The 12,910-nt window shown below is 39.2% G+C and overlaps 31 non-coding genes across 31 annotated transcripts; all 31 read right to left on the bottom strand.

Moving 5' to 3' along the window:
• Positions 1-286: 286 nt before the first annotated feature.
• Positions 287-358, bottom strand: Trnag-ucc (transfer RNA glycine (anticodon UCC)). The gene has a single exon. It is a non-coding gene; the product is annotated as a tRNA-Gly (tRNA).
• A 188-nt stretch (positions 359-546) lies between these two features.
• Trnag-ucc (transfer RNA glycine (anticodon UCC)) lies at positions 547-618 on the bottom strand. The gene has a single exon. It is a non-coding gene; the product is annotated as a tRNA-Gly (tRNA).
• A 481-nt stretch (positions 619-1,099) lies between these two features.
• Positions 1,100-1,171, bottom strand: Trnag-ucc (transfer RNA glycine (anticodon UCC)). The gene has a single exon. It is a non-coding gene; the product is annotated as a tRNA-Gly (tRNA).
• A 1,452-nt stretch (positions 1,172-2,623) lies between these two features.
• Trnag-ucc (transfer RNA glycine (anticodon UCC)) lies at positions 2,624-2,695 on the bottom strand. The gene has a single exon. It is a non-coding gene; the product is annotated as a tRNA-Gly (tRNA).
• A 1,168-nt stretch (positions 2,696-3,863) lies between these two features.
• Positions 3,864-3,935, bottom strand: Trnag-ucc (transfer RNA glycine (anticodon UCC)). Its single transcript has one exon. It is a non-coding gene; the product is annotated as a tRNA-Gly (tRNA).
• Positions 3,936-4,132: 197 nt separating this feature from the next.
• Positions 4,133-4,204, bottom strand: Trnag-ucc (transfer RNA glycine (anticodon UCC)). Its single transcript has one exon. It is a non-coding gene; the product is annotated as a tRNA-Gly (tRNA).
• Positions 4,205-4,686: 482 nt separating this feature from the next.
• On the bottom strand, positions 4,687-4,758 carry Trnag-ucc (transfer RNA glycine (anticodon UCC)). Its single transcript has one exon. It is a non-coding gene; the product is annotated as a tRNA-Gly (tRNA).
• A 67-nt stretch (positions 4,759-4,825) lies between these two features.
• On the bottom strand, positions 4,826-4,897 carry Trnag-ucc (transfer RNA glycine (anticodon UCC)). Its single transcript has one exon. It is a non-coding gene; the product is annotated as a tRNA-Gly (tRNA).
• Positions 4,898-4,963: 66 nt separating this feature from the next.
• Trnag-ucc (transfer RNA glycine (anticodon UCC)) lies at positions 4,964-5,035 on the bottom strand. The gene has a single exon. It is a non-coding gene; the product is annotated as a tRNA-Gly (tRNA).
• A 205-nt stretch (positions 5,036-5,240) lies between these two features.
• Trnag-ucc (transfer RNA glycine (anticodon UCC)) lies at positions 5,241-5,312 on the bottom strand. The gene has a single exon. It is a non-coding gene; the product is annotated as a tRNA-Gly (tRNA).
• A 206-nt stretch (positions 5,313-5,518) lies between these two features.
• Positions 5,519-5,590, bottom strand: Trnag-ucc (transfer RNA glycine (anticodon UCC)). Its single transcript has one exon. It is a non-coding gene; the product is annotated as a tRNA-Gly (tRNA).
• A 204-nt stretch (positions 5,591-5,794) lies between these two features.
• On the bottom strand, positions 5,795-5,866 carry Trnag-ucc (transfer RNA glycine (anticodon UCC)). The gene has a single exon. It is a non-coding gene; the product is annotated as a tRNA-Gly (tRNA).
• Positions 5,867-7,034: 1,168 nt separating this feature from the next.
• On the bottom strand, positions 7,035-7,106 carry Trnag-ucc (transfer RNA glycine (anticodon UCC)). The gene has a single exon. It is a non-coding gene; the product is annotated as a tRNA-Gly (tRNA).
• Positions 7,107-7,303: 197 nt separating this feature from the next.
• On the bottom strand, positions 7,304-7,375 carry Trnag-ucc (transfer RNA glycine (anticodon UCC)). The gene has a single exon. It is a non-coding gene; the product is annotated as a tRNA-Gly (tRNA).
• A 481-nt stretch (positions 7,376-7,856) lies between these two features.
• Trnag-ucc (transfer RNA glycine (anticodon UCC)) lies at positions 7,857-7,928 on the bottom strand. Its single transcript has one exon. It is a non-coding gene; the product is annotated as a tRNA-Gly (tRNA).
• Positions 7,929-7,995: 67 nt separating this feature from the next.
• On the bottom strand, positions 7,996-8,067 carry Trnag-ucc (transfer RNA glycine (anticodon UCC)). Its single transcript has one exon. It is a non-coding gene; the product is annotated as a tRNA-Gly (tRNA).
• A 66-nt stretch (positions 8,068-8,133) lies between these two features.
• Trnag-ucc (transfer RNA glycine (anticodon UCC)) lies at positions 8,134-8,205 on the bottom strand. The gene has a single exon. It is a non-coding gene; the product is annotated as a tRNA-Gly (tRNA).
• A 206-nt stretch (positions 8,206-8,411) lies between these two features.
• On the bottom strand, positions 8,412-8,483 carry Trnag-ucc (transfer RNA glycine (anticodon UCC)). Its single transcript has one exon. It is a non-coding gene; the product is annotated as a tRNA-Gly (tRNA).
• A 60-nt stretch (positions 8,484-8,543) lies between these two features.
• Trnag-ucc (transfer RNA glycine (anticodon UCC)) lies at positions 8,544-8,615 on the bottom strand. Its single transcript has one exon. It is a non-coding gene; the product is annotated as a tRNA-Gly (tRNA).
• A 605-nt stretch (positions 8,616-9,220) lies between these two features.
• On the bottom strand, positions 9,221-9,292 carry Trnag-ucc (transfer RNA glycine (anticodon UCC)). The gene has a single exon. It is a non-coding gene; the product is annotated as a tRNA-Gly (tRNA).
• An 878-nt stretch (positions 9,293-10,170) lies between these two features.
• Positions 10,171-10,242, bottom strand: Trnag-ucc (transfer RNA glycine (anticodon UCC)). The gene has a single exon. It is a non-coding gene; the product is annotated as a tRNA-Gly (tRNA).
• Positions 10,243-10,308: 66 nt separating this feature from the next.
• Positions 10,309-10,380, bottom strand: Trnag-ucc (transfer RNA glycine (anticodon UCC)). The gene has a single exon. It is a non-coding gene; the product is annotated as a tRNA-Gly (tRNA).
• A 67-nt stretch (positions 10,381-10,447) lies between these two features.
• On the bottom strand, positions 10,448-10,519 carry Trnag-ucc (transfer RNA glycine (anticodon UCC)). Its single transcript has one exon. It is a non-coding gene; the product is annotated as a tRNA-Gly (tRNA).
• A 206-nt stretch (positions 10,520-10,725) lies between these two features.
• Trnag-ucc (transfer RNA glycine (anticodon UCC)) lies at positions 10,726-10,797 on the bottom strand. Its single transcript has one exon. It is a non-coding gene; the product is annotated as a tRNA-Gly (tRNA).
• A 60-nt stretch (positions 10,798-10,857) lies between these two features.
• On the bottom strand, positions 10,858-10,929 carry Trnag-ucc (transfer RNA glycine (anticodon UCC)). The gene has a single exon. It is a non-coding gene; the product is annotated as a tRNA-Gly (tRNA).
• Positions 10,930-11,411: 482 nt separating this feature from the next.
• Trnag-ucc (transfer RNA glycine (anticodon UCC)) lies at positions 11,412-11,483 on the bottom strand. The gene has a single exon. It is a non-coding gene; the product is annotated as a tRNA-Gly (tRNA).
• A 67-nt stretch (positions 11,484-11,550) lies between these two features.
• On the bottom strand, positions 11,551-11,622 carry Trnag-ucc (transfer RNA glycine (anticodon UCC)). Its single transcript has one exon. It is a non-coding gene; the product is annotated as a tRNA-Gly (tRNA).
• Positions 11,623-11,688: 66 nt separating this feature from the next.
• Trnag-ucc (transfer RNA glycine (anticodon UCC)) lies at positions 11,689-11,760 on the bottom strand. The gene has a single exon. It is a non-coding gene; the product is annotated as a tRNA-Gly (tRNA).
• A 482-nt stretch (positions 11,761-12,242) lies between these two features.
• On the bottom strand, positions 12,243-12,314 carry Trnag-ucc (transfer RNA glycine (anticodon UCC)). Its single transcript has one exon. It is a non-coding gene; the product is annotated as a tRNA-Gly (tRNA).
• Positions 12,315-12,657: 343 nt separating this feature from the next.
• Trnag-ucc (transfer RNA glycine (anticodon UCC)) lies at positions 12,658-12,729 on the bottom strand. Its single transcript has one exon. It is a non-coding gene; the product is annotated as a tRNA-Gly (tRNA).
• A 66-nt stretch (positions 12,730-12,795) lies between these two features.
• On the bottom strand, positions 12,796-12,867 carry Trnag-ucc (transfer RNA glycine (anticodon UCC)). Its single transcript has one exon. It is a non-coding gene; the product is annotated as a tRNA-Gly (tRNA).
• Between the last annotated feature and the right edge of the window lie 43 nt (positions 12,868-12,910).

Below are 12,910 nucleotides of genomic sequence, written 5' to 3'. Positions count from 1 at the left end.
TTGAAATTAAAATTAAGTGCGTCGACCGGGAGTCGAACCCGGAAATAGTGCTTGGAAGGCACCAATGCTAACCGTTACACCATCGACGCGACTGTTCAAATCTAGTTTCCAGAATATTATTTATTTAATTCAGTTAAATTTGAAATTAAAATTAAGTGCGTCGACCATGAGTCGAACCCGGAACTAGTGCTTGGAAGGCACCAATGCTAACCCTAACACCATCGACGCGACTGTTTAAAACAGTTTTTTGTTAATTAATATAGTTTAATATGAAATTAAAATTAAGTGCGTCGACCGGGATTCGAACCCGGAACTAGTGCTTGGAAGGCACCAATGCTAACCGTTACACCATCGACGCGACTGTTTAAAACAGTTTTTTGTTAATTAATATAGTGAAATTTGAAATTAAAATTAAGTGCGTCGACCGGGAGTCGAACCCGGAACTAGTGCTTGGAAGGCACCAATGCTAACCCTAACACCATCGACGCGACTGTTTAAAACAGTTTTTTGTTAATTAATATAGTGAAATTTGAAATTAAAATTAAGTGCGTCGACCGGGAGTCGAACCCGGAACTAGTGCTTGGAAGGCACCAATGCTAACCGTTACACCATCGACGCGTCTGTTTAAAACTAGTTTTGGTAAGTTTTTAATTAATTTAGTTAAATTTGAAATTGAAAATTAAGTGCGTCGAACGGGAGTCGAACCTGGAACTAGTGCTTGGAAGGCACCAATGCTAACCGTTACACCATCGACGCGACTGTTTAAAACGAGTTTTGGTAAGTTTTTAATTAATTTAGTTAAATTTGAAATTAAAAATAAAGTGCGTCGACCGGAAGTCGAACCCGGAACTAGTGCTTGGAAGGCACCAATGCTAACCGTTACACCATCGACGCGTCTGTTTAAAACTAGTTTCCAGAATATTATTTATTTAATTCAGTTAAATTTGAAATCAAAATTAAGTGCGTCAATCGGGAGTCGAACCCGGAACTAGTGCTTGGAAGGCACCAATGCTAACCGTTACACCATCGACGCGACTGTTCGAAAAAGTTTTTTGCTAAGTATTTAATTAATATAGTGAAATTTGAAATTAAAATTAAGTGCGTCGACCGGGAGTCGAACCCGGAACTAGTGCTTGGAAGGCACCAATGCTAACCGTTACACCATCGACGCGTCTGTTTAAAACTAGTTTCCAGAATATTATTTATTTAATTCAGTTAAATTTGAAATCAAAATTAAGTGCGTCAATCGGGAGTCGAACCCGGAACTAGTGCTTGGAAGGCACCAATGCTAGCCGTTACACCATCGACGCGACTGTTCGAAAAAGTTTTTTGCTAAGTATTTAATTAATATAGTGAAATTTGAAATTAAAATTAAGTGCGTCGACCGGGAGTCGAACCCGGAACTAGTGCTTGGAAGGCACCAATGCTAACCGTTACACCATGGACGCGTCTGTTCAAAACTAGTTTCCAGAATATTATTTATTTAATTCAGTTAAATTTGAAATCAAAATTAAGTGCGTCAATCGGAAGTCGAACCCGGAACTAGTGCTTGGAAGGCACCAATGCTAACCGTTACACCATCGACGCGACTGTTCAAAACAGTTTTTTGCTAAGTTTTTAATTAATATAGTTTAATTGGAAATTAAAATTAAGTGCGTCGACCGGGAGTCGAACCCGGAACTAGTGCTTGGAAGGCATCAATGCAAACCGTTACACCATCGACGCGTCTGTTTAAAATTAGTTTCCAGAATATTATTCATTAAATTCAGTTAAATTTGAAATCAAAATTAAGTGCGTCGTCCGGGAGTCGAACCCGGAACTAGTGCTTGGAAGGCATCAATGCAAACCGTTACACCATCGACGCGTCTGTTTAAAACTAGTATCCAGAATATTATTCATTCAATTCAGTTAAATTTGAAATCAAATTTAAGTGCGTCGTTCGGGAGTCGAACCCGGAACTAGTGCTTGGAAGGCAACAATGCTAAACGTTACACCATCGAAGCGTCTGTTTAAAACTAGTTTCCAGAATATTATTTATTTAATTCGGGTAAATTTGAAATCAAAATTAAGTGCGTCGACCGGGAGTCGAACCCGGAACTAGTGCTTGGAAGGCATCAATGCAAACCGTTACACCATCGACGCGTCTGTTTAAAACTAGTTTCCAGAATATTATTCATTAAATTCAGTTAAATTTGAAATCAAAATTAAGTGCGTCGTCCGGGAGTCGAACCCGGAACTAGTGCTTGGAAGGCACCAATGCTAACCGTTACACCATCGACGCGACTGTTCAAAACAGTTTATTGCTAAGTTTTTAATTAATATAGTTTAATTTGAAATCAAAATTAATGCGTCGTCCGGGAGTCGAACCCGGAACTAGTGCTTGGAAGGCACCAATGCTAACCGTTACACCATCGACGCGTCTGTTTAAAACTAGTTTCCAGAATATTATTTATTTAATTCAGTTAAATTTGAAATCAAAATTAAGTGCGTCAATCGGGAGTCGAACCCGGAACTAGTGCTTGGAAGGCACCAATGCTAACCGTTACACCATCGACGCGACTGTTCGAAAAAGTTTTTTGCTAAGTATTTAATTAATATAGTGAAATTTGAAATTAAAATTAAGTGCGTCGACCGGGAGTCGAACCCGGAACTAGTGCTTGGAAGGCACCAATGCTAACCGTTACACCATCGACGCGTCTGTTTAAAACTAGTTTCCAGAATATTATTTATTTAATTCAGTTGAATTTGAAATCAAAATTAAGTGCGTCGATCGGGAGTCGAACCCGGAACTAGTGCTTGGAAGGCACCAATGCTAACCGTTACACCATCGACGCGACTGTTCAGAACATTTTTTTGCTAAGTTTTCAATTAATATAGTTTAATTTAAAATTAAAATTAAGTGCGTCGACCGGAAGTCGAACCCGGAACTAGTGCTTGGAAGACACCAATGCTAACCGTTACACCATCGACGCGACTGTTCAGAACAGTTTTTTGATAAGTTTTCAATTAATATAGTTTAATTTGAAATTAAAATTAAGTGCGTCGACCGGGAGTCGAACCCGGAAATAGTGCTTGGAAGGCACCAATGCTAACCGTTACACCATCGACGCGACTGTTCAAATCTAGTTTCCAGAATATTATTTATTTAATTCAGTTAAATTTGAAATTAAAATTAAGTGCGTCGACCATGAGTCGAACCCGGAACTAGTGCTTGGAAGGCACCAATGCTAACCCTAACACCATCGACGCGACTGTTTAAAACAGTTTTTTGTTAATTAATATAGTTTAATATGAAATTAAAATTAAGTGCGTCGACCGGGATTCGAACCCGGAACTAGTGATTGGAAGGCACCAATGCTAACCGTTACACCATCGACGCGACTGTTCAAAACAGTTTTTTGCTAAGTTTTCAATTAATATAGTTTAATTTGAAATTAAAATTAAGTGCGTCGACCGGGAGTCGAACCCGGAAATAGTGCTTGGAAGGCACCAATGCTAACCGTTACACCATCGACGCGACTGTTCAAATCTAGTTTCCAGAATATTATTTATTTAATTCAGTTAAATTTGAAATCAAAAGTTAAGTGCGTCGACCGGGAGTCGAACCAGGAAATAGTGCTTGGAAGTTACCAATGCTAACCGTTACACCATCGACGCGACTGTTCAAATCTAGTTTCCAGAATATTATTTATTTAATTCAGTTAAATTTGAAATTAAAATTAAGTGCGTCGACCGGGAGTCGAACCCGGAACTAGTGCTTGGAAGGCACCAATGCTAACCGTTACACCATCGACGGGTCTGTTTGAAACTAATTTCCAGAATATTATTTATTTAATTCAGGTAAATTGGAAATCAAAATTAAGTGCGTCGACCGGGAGTCGAACCCGGAACTAGTGCTTGGAAGGCACCAATGCTAACCGTTACACCATCGACGCGACTGTTTAAAATTAGTTTTGGCAAGTATTTAATTAATTTACTTAATTTTGAAATTAAAATTAAGTTCGTCGACCGGGAGTCGAACTCGGAACTAGTGCTTGGAAGGCACCAATGCTAACCGTTACACCATGGACGCGACTGTTTAAAACAGTTTTTTTTTTAATTAACATAGTTAAATTTGACATTAAAAGTTAAGTGCGTCGACCGGGAGTCGAACCCGGAACTAGTGCTTGGAAGGCACCAATGCTAACCGTTACACCATCGACGCGACTGTTCAAAACAGTTTTTTGCTAAGTTTTTATTTAATATAGTTTAATTTGAAATTAAAATTAAGTGCGTCGACCGGGAGTCGAAGCCGGAACTAGTGCTTGGAAGGCACCAATGCTAAACGTTACACCATCGAAGCGTCTGTTTAAAACTAGTTTCCAGAATATTATTCATTCAATTCAGTTAAATTTGATATAAAAATTAAGTGCGTCGTCCGGGAGTCGAACCCGGAACTAGTGCTTGGAAGGCACCAATGCTAACCGTTACACCATCGACGCGTCTGTTTAAAAAGAGTTTCCAGAATATTATTTATTTAATTCAGTTAAATTTGAAATCAAAAATAAGTGCGTCGATCGGGAGTCGAACCCGGAACTAGTGCTTGGAAGGCACCAATGCTAACCGTTACACCATCGACGCGACTGTTCAAAAAAGTTTTTTGCTAAGTTTTTATTTAATATTGTTTAATTTGAAATTAAAATTAAGTGCGTCGACCGGGAGTCGAACCCGGAACTAGTGCTTGGAAGGCACCAATGCTAACCGTTACACCATCGACGCGTCTGTTTAAAACTAGTTTCCAGAATATTATTTATTTAATTCAGTTAAATTTGAAATCAAAATTAAGTGCGTCGACCGGGAGTCGAACCCGGAACTAGTGCTTGGAAGGCACCAATGCTAACCGTTACACCATCGACGCGTCTGTTCAAAACAGTTTTTTGCTAAGTTTTTAATTAACATAGTTTAATTTGAAATTAAAATTAAGTGCGTCGACCGGGAGTCGAACCCGGAACTAGTGCTTGGAAGGCACCAATGCTAACCGTTACACCATCGACGCGACTGTTCAAAACAGTTTTTTGCTAAGTTTTTAATTAATATAGTTTAATTTGAAATTAAAATTAAGTGCGACGACCGGGAGTCGAACCCGGAACTAGTGCTTGGAAGGCACCAATGCTAACCGTTACACCATCGACGCGTCTGTTTAACACTAGTTTCCAGAATATTATTTATTTAATTCAGTAAAATTTAATATCAAAATTAAGTGCGTCGACCGGGAGTCGAACCCGGAACTAGTGCTTGGAAGGCACCAATGCTAACCGTTACACCATCGACGCGTCTGTTTAACACTAGTTTCCAGAATATTATTTATTTAATTCAGTTAAATTTGAAATCAAAATTAAGTGCGTCGACCGGGAGTCGAACCCGGAACTTGTGCTTGGAAGGCACCAATGCTAACCGTTACACCATCGACGCGTCTGTTTAACACTAGTTTCCAGAATATTATTTATTTAATTCAGTTAAATTTGAAATCAAAATTAAGTGCGTCGACCGGGAGTCGAACCCGGAACTAGTGCTTGGAAGGCACCAATGCTAACCGTTACACCATCGACGCGACTGTTCAAAACAGTTTTTTGCTAAGTTTTCAATTAATATAGTTTAATTTGAAATTAAAATTAAGTGCGTCGACCGGGAGTCAGACCCGGAAATAGTGCTTGGAAGGCACCAGTGCTAACCGTTACACCATCGACGCGACTGTTCGAAAAAGTTTTTTGCTAAGTATTTAATTAATATAGTGAAATTTGAAATTAAAATTAAGTGCGTCGACCGGGAGTCGAACCCGGAACTAGTGCTTGGAAGGCACCAATGCTAACCGTTACACCATCGACGCGTCTGTTTAAAACTAGTTTCCAGAATATTATTTATTTAATTCAGTTAAATTTGAAATCAAAATTAAGTGCGTCGATCGGGAGTCGAACCCGGAACTAGTGCTTGGAAGGCACCAATGCTAACCGTTACACCATCGACGCGACTGTTCAGAACATTTTTTTGCTAAGTTTTCAATTAATATAGTTTAATTTAAAATTAAAATTAAGTGCGTCGACCGGAAGTCGAACCCGGAACTAGTGCTTGGAAGGCACCAATGCTAACCGTTACACCATCGATGCGACTGTTCAGAACAGTTTTTTGATAAGTTTTCAATTAATATAGTTTAATTTGAAATTAAAATTAAGTGCGTCGACCGGGAGTCGAACCCGGAAATAGTGCTTGGAAGGCACCAATGCTAACCGTTACACCATCGACGCGACTGTTCAAATCTAGTTTCCAGAATATTATTTATTTAATTCAGTTAAATTTGAAATTAAAATTAAGTGCGTCGACCATGAGTCGAACCCGGAACTAGTGCTATGAAGGCACCAATGCTAACCCTAACACCATCGACGCGACTGTTTAAAACAGTTTTTTGTTAATTAATATAGTTTAATATGAAATTAAAATTAAGTGCGTCGACCGGGAGTCGAACCCGGAACTAGTGATTGGAAGGCACCAATGCTAACCGTTACACCATCGACGCGACTGTTCAAAACAGTTTTTTGCTAAGTTTTCAATTAATATAGTTTAATTTGAAATTAAAATTAAGTGCGTCGACCGGGAGTCGAACCCGGAAATAGTGCTTGGAAGGCACCAATGCTAACCGTTACACCATCGACGCGACTGTTCAAATCTAGTTTCCAGAATATTATTTATTTAATTCAGTTAAATTTGAAATCAAAAGTTAAGTGCGTCGACCGGGAGTCGAACCAGGAAATAGTGCTTGGAAGTTACCAATGCTAACCGTTACACCATCGACGCGACTGTTCAAATCTAGTTTCCAGAATATTATTTATTTAATTCAGTTAAATTTGAAATTAAAATTAAGTGCGTCGACCGGGAGTCGAACCCGGAACTAGTGCTTGGAAGGCACCAATGCTAACCGTTACACCATCGACGGGTCTGTTTGAAACTAATTTCCAGAATATTATTTATTTAATTCAGGTAAATTGGAAATCAAAATTAAGTGCGTCGACCGGGAGTCGAACCCGGAACTAGTGCTTGGAAGGCACCAATGCTAACCGTTACACCATCGACGCGACTGTTTAAAATTAGTTTTGGCAAGTATTTAATTAATTTACTTAATTTTGAAATTAAAATTAAGTTCGTCGACCGGGAGTCGAACTCGGAACTAGTGCTTGGAAGGCACCAATGCTAACCGTTACACCATGGACGCGACTGTTTAAAACAGTTTTTTTTTTAATTAACATAGTTAAATTTGACATTAAAAGTTAAGTGCGTCGACCGGGAGTCGAACCCGGAACTAGTGCTTGGAAGGCACCAATGCTAACCGTTACACCATCGACGCGACTGTTCAAAACAGTTTTTTGCTAAGTTTTTATTTAATATAGTTTAATTTGAAATTAAAATTAAGTGCGTCGACCGGGAGTCGAAGCCGGAACTAGTGCTTGGAAGGCACCAATGCTAAACGTTACACCATCGAAGCGTCTGTTTAAAACTAGTTTCCAGAATATTATTCATTCAATTCAGTTAAATTTGATATAAAATTAAGTGCGTCGTCCGGGAGTCGAATCCGGAACTAGTGCTTGGAAGGCACCAATGCTAACCGTTACACCATCGACGCGTCTGTTTAAAAAGAGTTTCCAGAATATTATTTATTTAATTCAGTTAAATTTGAAATCAAAAATAAGTGCGTCGATCGGGAGTCGAACCCGGAACTAGTGCTTGGAAGGCACCAATGCTAACCGTTACACCATCGACGCGACTGTTCAAAAAAGTTTTTTGCTAAGTTTTTATTTAATATTGTTTAATTTGAAATTAAAATTAAGTGCGTCGACCGGGAGTCGAACCCGGAACTAGTGCTTGGAAGGCACCAATGCTAACCGTTACACCATCGACGCGTCTGTTTAAAACTAGTTTCCAGAATATTATTTATTTAATTCAGTTAAATTTGAAATCAAAATTAAGTGCGTCGACCGGGAGTCGAACCCGGAACTAGTGCTTGGAAGGCACCAATGCTAACCGTTACACCATCGACGCGTCTGTTCAAAACAGTTTTTTGGTAAGTTTTTAATTAACATAGTTTAATTTGAAATTAAAATTAAGTGCGTCGACCGGGAGTCGAACCCGGAACTAGTGCTTGGAAGGCACCAATGCTAACCGTTACACCATCGACGCGTCTGTTTAACACTAGTTTCCAGAATATTATTTATTTAATTCAGTTAAATTTGAAATCAAAATTAAGTGCGTGGACCGGGAGTCGAACCCGGAACTTGTGCTTGGAAGGCACCAATGCTAACCGTTACACCATCGACGCGTCTGTTTAACACTAGTTTCCAGAATATTATTTATTTAATTCAGTTAAATTTGAAATCAAAATTAAGTGCGTCGACCGGGAGTCGAACCCGGAACTAGTGCTTGGAAGGCACCAATGCTAACCGTTACACCATCGACGCGACTGTTTAAAACAGTTTTTTTTTTAATTAACATAGTTAAATTTGACATTAAAAGTTAAGTGCGTCGACCGGGAGTCGAACCCGGAACTAGTGCTTGGAAGGCACCAATGCTAACCGTTACACCATCGACGCGACTGTTCAAAACAGTTTTTTGCTAAGTTTTTATTTAATATAGTTTAATTTGAAATTGAAAATTAAGTGCGTCGACCGGGAGTCGAACCCGGAACTAGTGCTTGGAAGGCACCAATGCTAAACGTTACACCATCGAAGCGTCTGTTTAAAACTAGTTTCCAGAATATTATTCATTCAATTCAGTTAAATTTGAAATAAAAATTAAGTGCGTCGTCCGGGAGTCGAACCCGGAACTAGTGCTTGGAAGGCACCAATGCTAACCGTTACACCATCGACGCGTCTGTTTAAAAAGAGTTTCCAGAATATTATTTATTTAATTCAGTTAAATTTGAAATCAAAAATAAGTGCGTCGATCGGGAGTCGAACCCGGAACTAGTGCTTGGAAGGCACCAATGCTAACCGTTACACCATCGACGCGACTGTTCAAAAAAGTTTTTTGTTAATTAATATAGTTTAATTTGAAATTAAAATTAAGTGCGTCGACCGGGAGTCGAACCGGGAACTAGTGCTTGGAAGGCACCAATGCTAACCGTTACACCATCGACGCGACTGTTTAAAACAGTTTTTTGTTAATTAATATAGTTTAATTTGAAATTAAAATTAAGTGCGTCGACCGGGAGTCGAACCCGGAACTAGTGCTTGGAAGGCACCAATGCTAACCGTTACACCATCGACGCGACTGTTCAAAACAGTTTTTTGCTAAGTTTTCAATTAATATAGTTTAATTTGAAATTAAAATTAAGTGCGTCGACCGGGAGTCGAACCCGGAAATAGTGCTTGGAAGGCACCAATGCTAACCGTTACACCATCGACGCGACTGTTCAAATCTAGTTTCCAGAATATTATTTATTTAATTCAGTTAAATTTGAAATCAAAATTAAGTGCGTCGACCGGGAGTCGAACCCGGAACTAGTGCTTGGAAGGCACCAATGCTAACCGTTACACCATCCACGCGACTGTTTAAAACAGTTTTTTGTTAATTAACATAGTTAAATTTGACATTAAAAGTTAAGTGCGTCGACCGGGAGTCGAACCCGGAACTAGTGCTTGGAAGGCACCAATGCTAACCGTTACACCATCGACGTGACTGCTTAAAACAGTTTTTTGTTAATTAATATAGTTAAATTTGACATTAAAAGTTAAGTGCGTCGACCGGAAGTGGAACCCGGAACTAGTGCTTGGAAGGCACCAATGCTAACCGTTACACCATCGACGCGTCTGTTTAAAACTAGTTTCCAGAATATTATTTATTTAATTCAGGTAAATTTGAAATCAAAATTAAGTGCGTCGACCGGGAGTCGAACCAGGAACTAGTGCTTGGAAGGCACCAATGCTAACCGTTACACCATAGACGGGACTGTTTAAAACAGTTTTTTTTTTCAATTAACATAGTTAAATTTGACATTAAAAATTAAGTGCGTCGACCGGGAGTCGAATCCGGAACTAGTGCTTGGAAGGCACCAATGCTAACCGTTACACCATCAACGGGTCTGTTTGAAATTAGTTTCCAGAATATTATTTATTTAATTCAGGTAAATTTGAAATCAAAATTAAGTGCGTCGACCGGGAGTCGAACCCGGAACTAGTGCTTGGAAGGCACCAATGCTAACCGTTACACCATCGACGCGACTGTTCAAAACAGTTTTTTGCTAAGTTTTTAATTAATATAGTTTTATTTGAAATTAAAATTAAGTGCGTCGACCGGGAGTCGAACCCGGAACTAGTGCTTGGAAGGCACCAATGCTAACCGTTACACCATCGACGCGTCTGTTTAACACTAGTTTCCAGAATATTATTTATTTAATTCAGTTAAATTTAATATCAAAATTAAGTGCGTCGACCGGGAGTCGAACCCGGAACTAGTGCTTGGAAGGCACCAATGCTAACCGTTACACCATCGACGCGTCCGTTTACCACTAGTTTCCAGAATATTATTTATTTAATTCAGTTAAATTTGAAATCAAAATTAAGTGCGTCGACCGGGAGTCGAACCCGGAACTTGTGCTTGGAAGGCACCAATGCTAACCGTTACATCATCGACGCGTCTGTTTAACACTAGTTTCCAGAATATTATTTATTTAATTCAGTTAAATTTGAAATCAAAATTAAGTGCGTCGACCGGGAGTCGAACCCGGAACTAGTGCTTGGAAGGCACCAATGCTAACCGTTACACCATCGACGCGACTGTTTAAAACAGTTTTTTTTTTAATTAACATAGTTAAATTTGACAATAAAAGTTAAGTGCGTCGACCGGGAGTCGAACCCGGAACTAGTGCTTGGAAGGCACCAATGCTAACCGTTACACCATCGACGCGACTGTTCAAAACAGTTTTTTGCTAAGTTTTTATTTAATATAGTTTAATTTGAAATTAAAATTAAGTGCGTCGACCGGGAGTCGAACCCGGAACTAGTGCTTGGAAGGCAGCAATGCTAAACGTTACACCATCGAAGCGTCTGTTTAAAACTAGTTTCCAGAATATTATTCATTCAATTCAGTTAAATTTGAAATAAAAATTAAGTGCGTCGTCCGGGAGTCGAACCCGGAACTAGTGCTTGGAAGGCACCAATGCTAACCGTTACACCATCGACGCGTCTGTTTAAAAAGAGTTTCCAGAATATTATTTATTTAATTCAGTTAAATTTGAAATCAAAAATAAGTGCGTCGATCGGGAGTCGAACCCAGAACTAGTGCTTGGAAGGCACCAATGCTAACCGTTACACCATCGACGCGACTGTTCAAAAAAGTTTTTTGCTAAGTTTTTATTTAATATAGTTTAATTTGAAATTAAAATTAAGTGCGTCGACCGGGAGTCGAACCCGGAACTAGTGCTTGGAAGGCACCAATGCTAACCGTTACACCATCGACGCGTCTGTTTAAAACTAGTTTCCAGAATATTATTTTATTAATTCAGTTGAATTTGAAATCAAAATTAAGTGCGTCGACCGGGAGTCGAACCCGGAACTAGTGCTTGGAAGGCACCAATGCTAACCGTTACACCATCGACGCGACTGTTCAAAACAGTTTTTTGCTAAGTTTTTAATTAACATAGTTTAATTTGAAATTAAAATTAAGTGCGTCGACCGGGAGTCGAACCCGGAACTAGTGCTTGGAAGGCACCAATGCTAACCGTTACACCATCGACGCGACTGTTCAAAACAGTTTTTTGCTAAGTTTTCAATTAATATAGTTTAATTTGAACTTAAAATTAAGTGCGTCGACCGGGAGTCGAACCCGGAAATAGTGCTTGGAAGGCACCAATGCTAACCGTTACACCATCGACGCGACTGTTCAAATCTAGTTTCCAGAATATTATTTATTTAATTCAGTTAAATTTGAAATCAAAATTAAGTGCGTCGACCGGGAGTCGAACCCGGAACTAGTGCTTGGAAGGCACCAATGCTAAGCGTTACACCATCGACGCGTCTGTTTAAAACTAGTTTCCAGAATATTATTTTATTAATTCAGTTGAATTTGAAATCAAAATTAAGTGCGTCGACCGGGAGTCGTACCCGGAAATAGTGCTTGGAAGGCACCAATGCTAACCGTTACACCATCGACGCGACTGTTCAAAACAGTTTTTTGCTAAGTTTTTAATTAACATAGTTTAATTTGAAATTAAAATTAAGTGCGTCGACCGGGAGTCGAACCCGGAACTAGTGCTTGGAAGGCACCAATGCTAACCGTTACACCATCGACGCGACTGTTCAAAAAAGTTTTTTGCTAAGTTTTTATTTAATATAGTTTAATTTGAAATTAAAATTAAGTGCGTCGACCGGGAGTCGAACCCGGAACTAGTGCTTGGAAGGCACCAATGCTAACCGTTACACCATCGATGCGTCTGTTTAAAACTAGTTTCCAGAATATTATTTTATTAATTCAGTTGAATTTGAAATCAAAATTAAGTGCGTCGACCGGGAGTCGAACCCGGAAATAGTGCTTGGAAGGCACCAATGCTAACCGTTACACCATCGACGCGACTGTTCAAAACAGTTTTTTGCTAAGTTTTTAATTAACATAGTTTAATTTGAAATTAAAATTAAGTGCGTCGACCGGGAGTCGAACCCGGAACTAGTGCTTGGAAGGCACCAATGCTAACCGTTACACCATCGACGCGACTGTTCAAAAAAGTTTTTTGCTAAGTTTTTATTTAATATAGTTTAATTTGAAATTAAAATTAAGTGCGTCGACCGGGAGTCGAACCCGGAACTAGTGCTTGGAAGGCACCAATGCTAACCGTTACACCATCGACGCGACTGTTCAAAACAGTGTTTTGCTAAGTTTTTAATTAACATAG

Source organism: Ascidiella aspersa, chromosome 3 (assembly GCF_963924565.1).
Source record: "Ascidiella aspersa chromosome 3, kaAscAspe10.2, whole genome shotgun sequence".
NCBI lineage: Eukaryota > Metazoa > Chordata > Ascidiacea > Phlebobranchia > Ascidiidae > Ascidiella > Ascidiella aspersa.
This window is presented reverse-complemented; position numbering and strand designations above follow the sequence as displayed.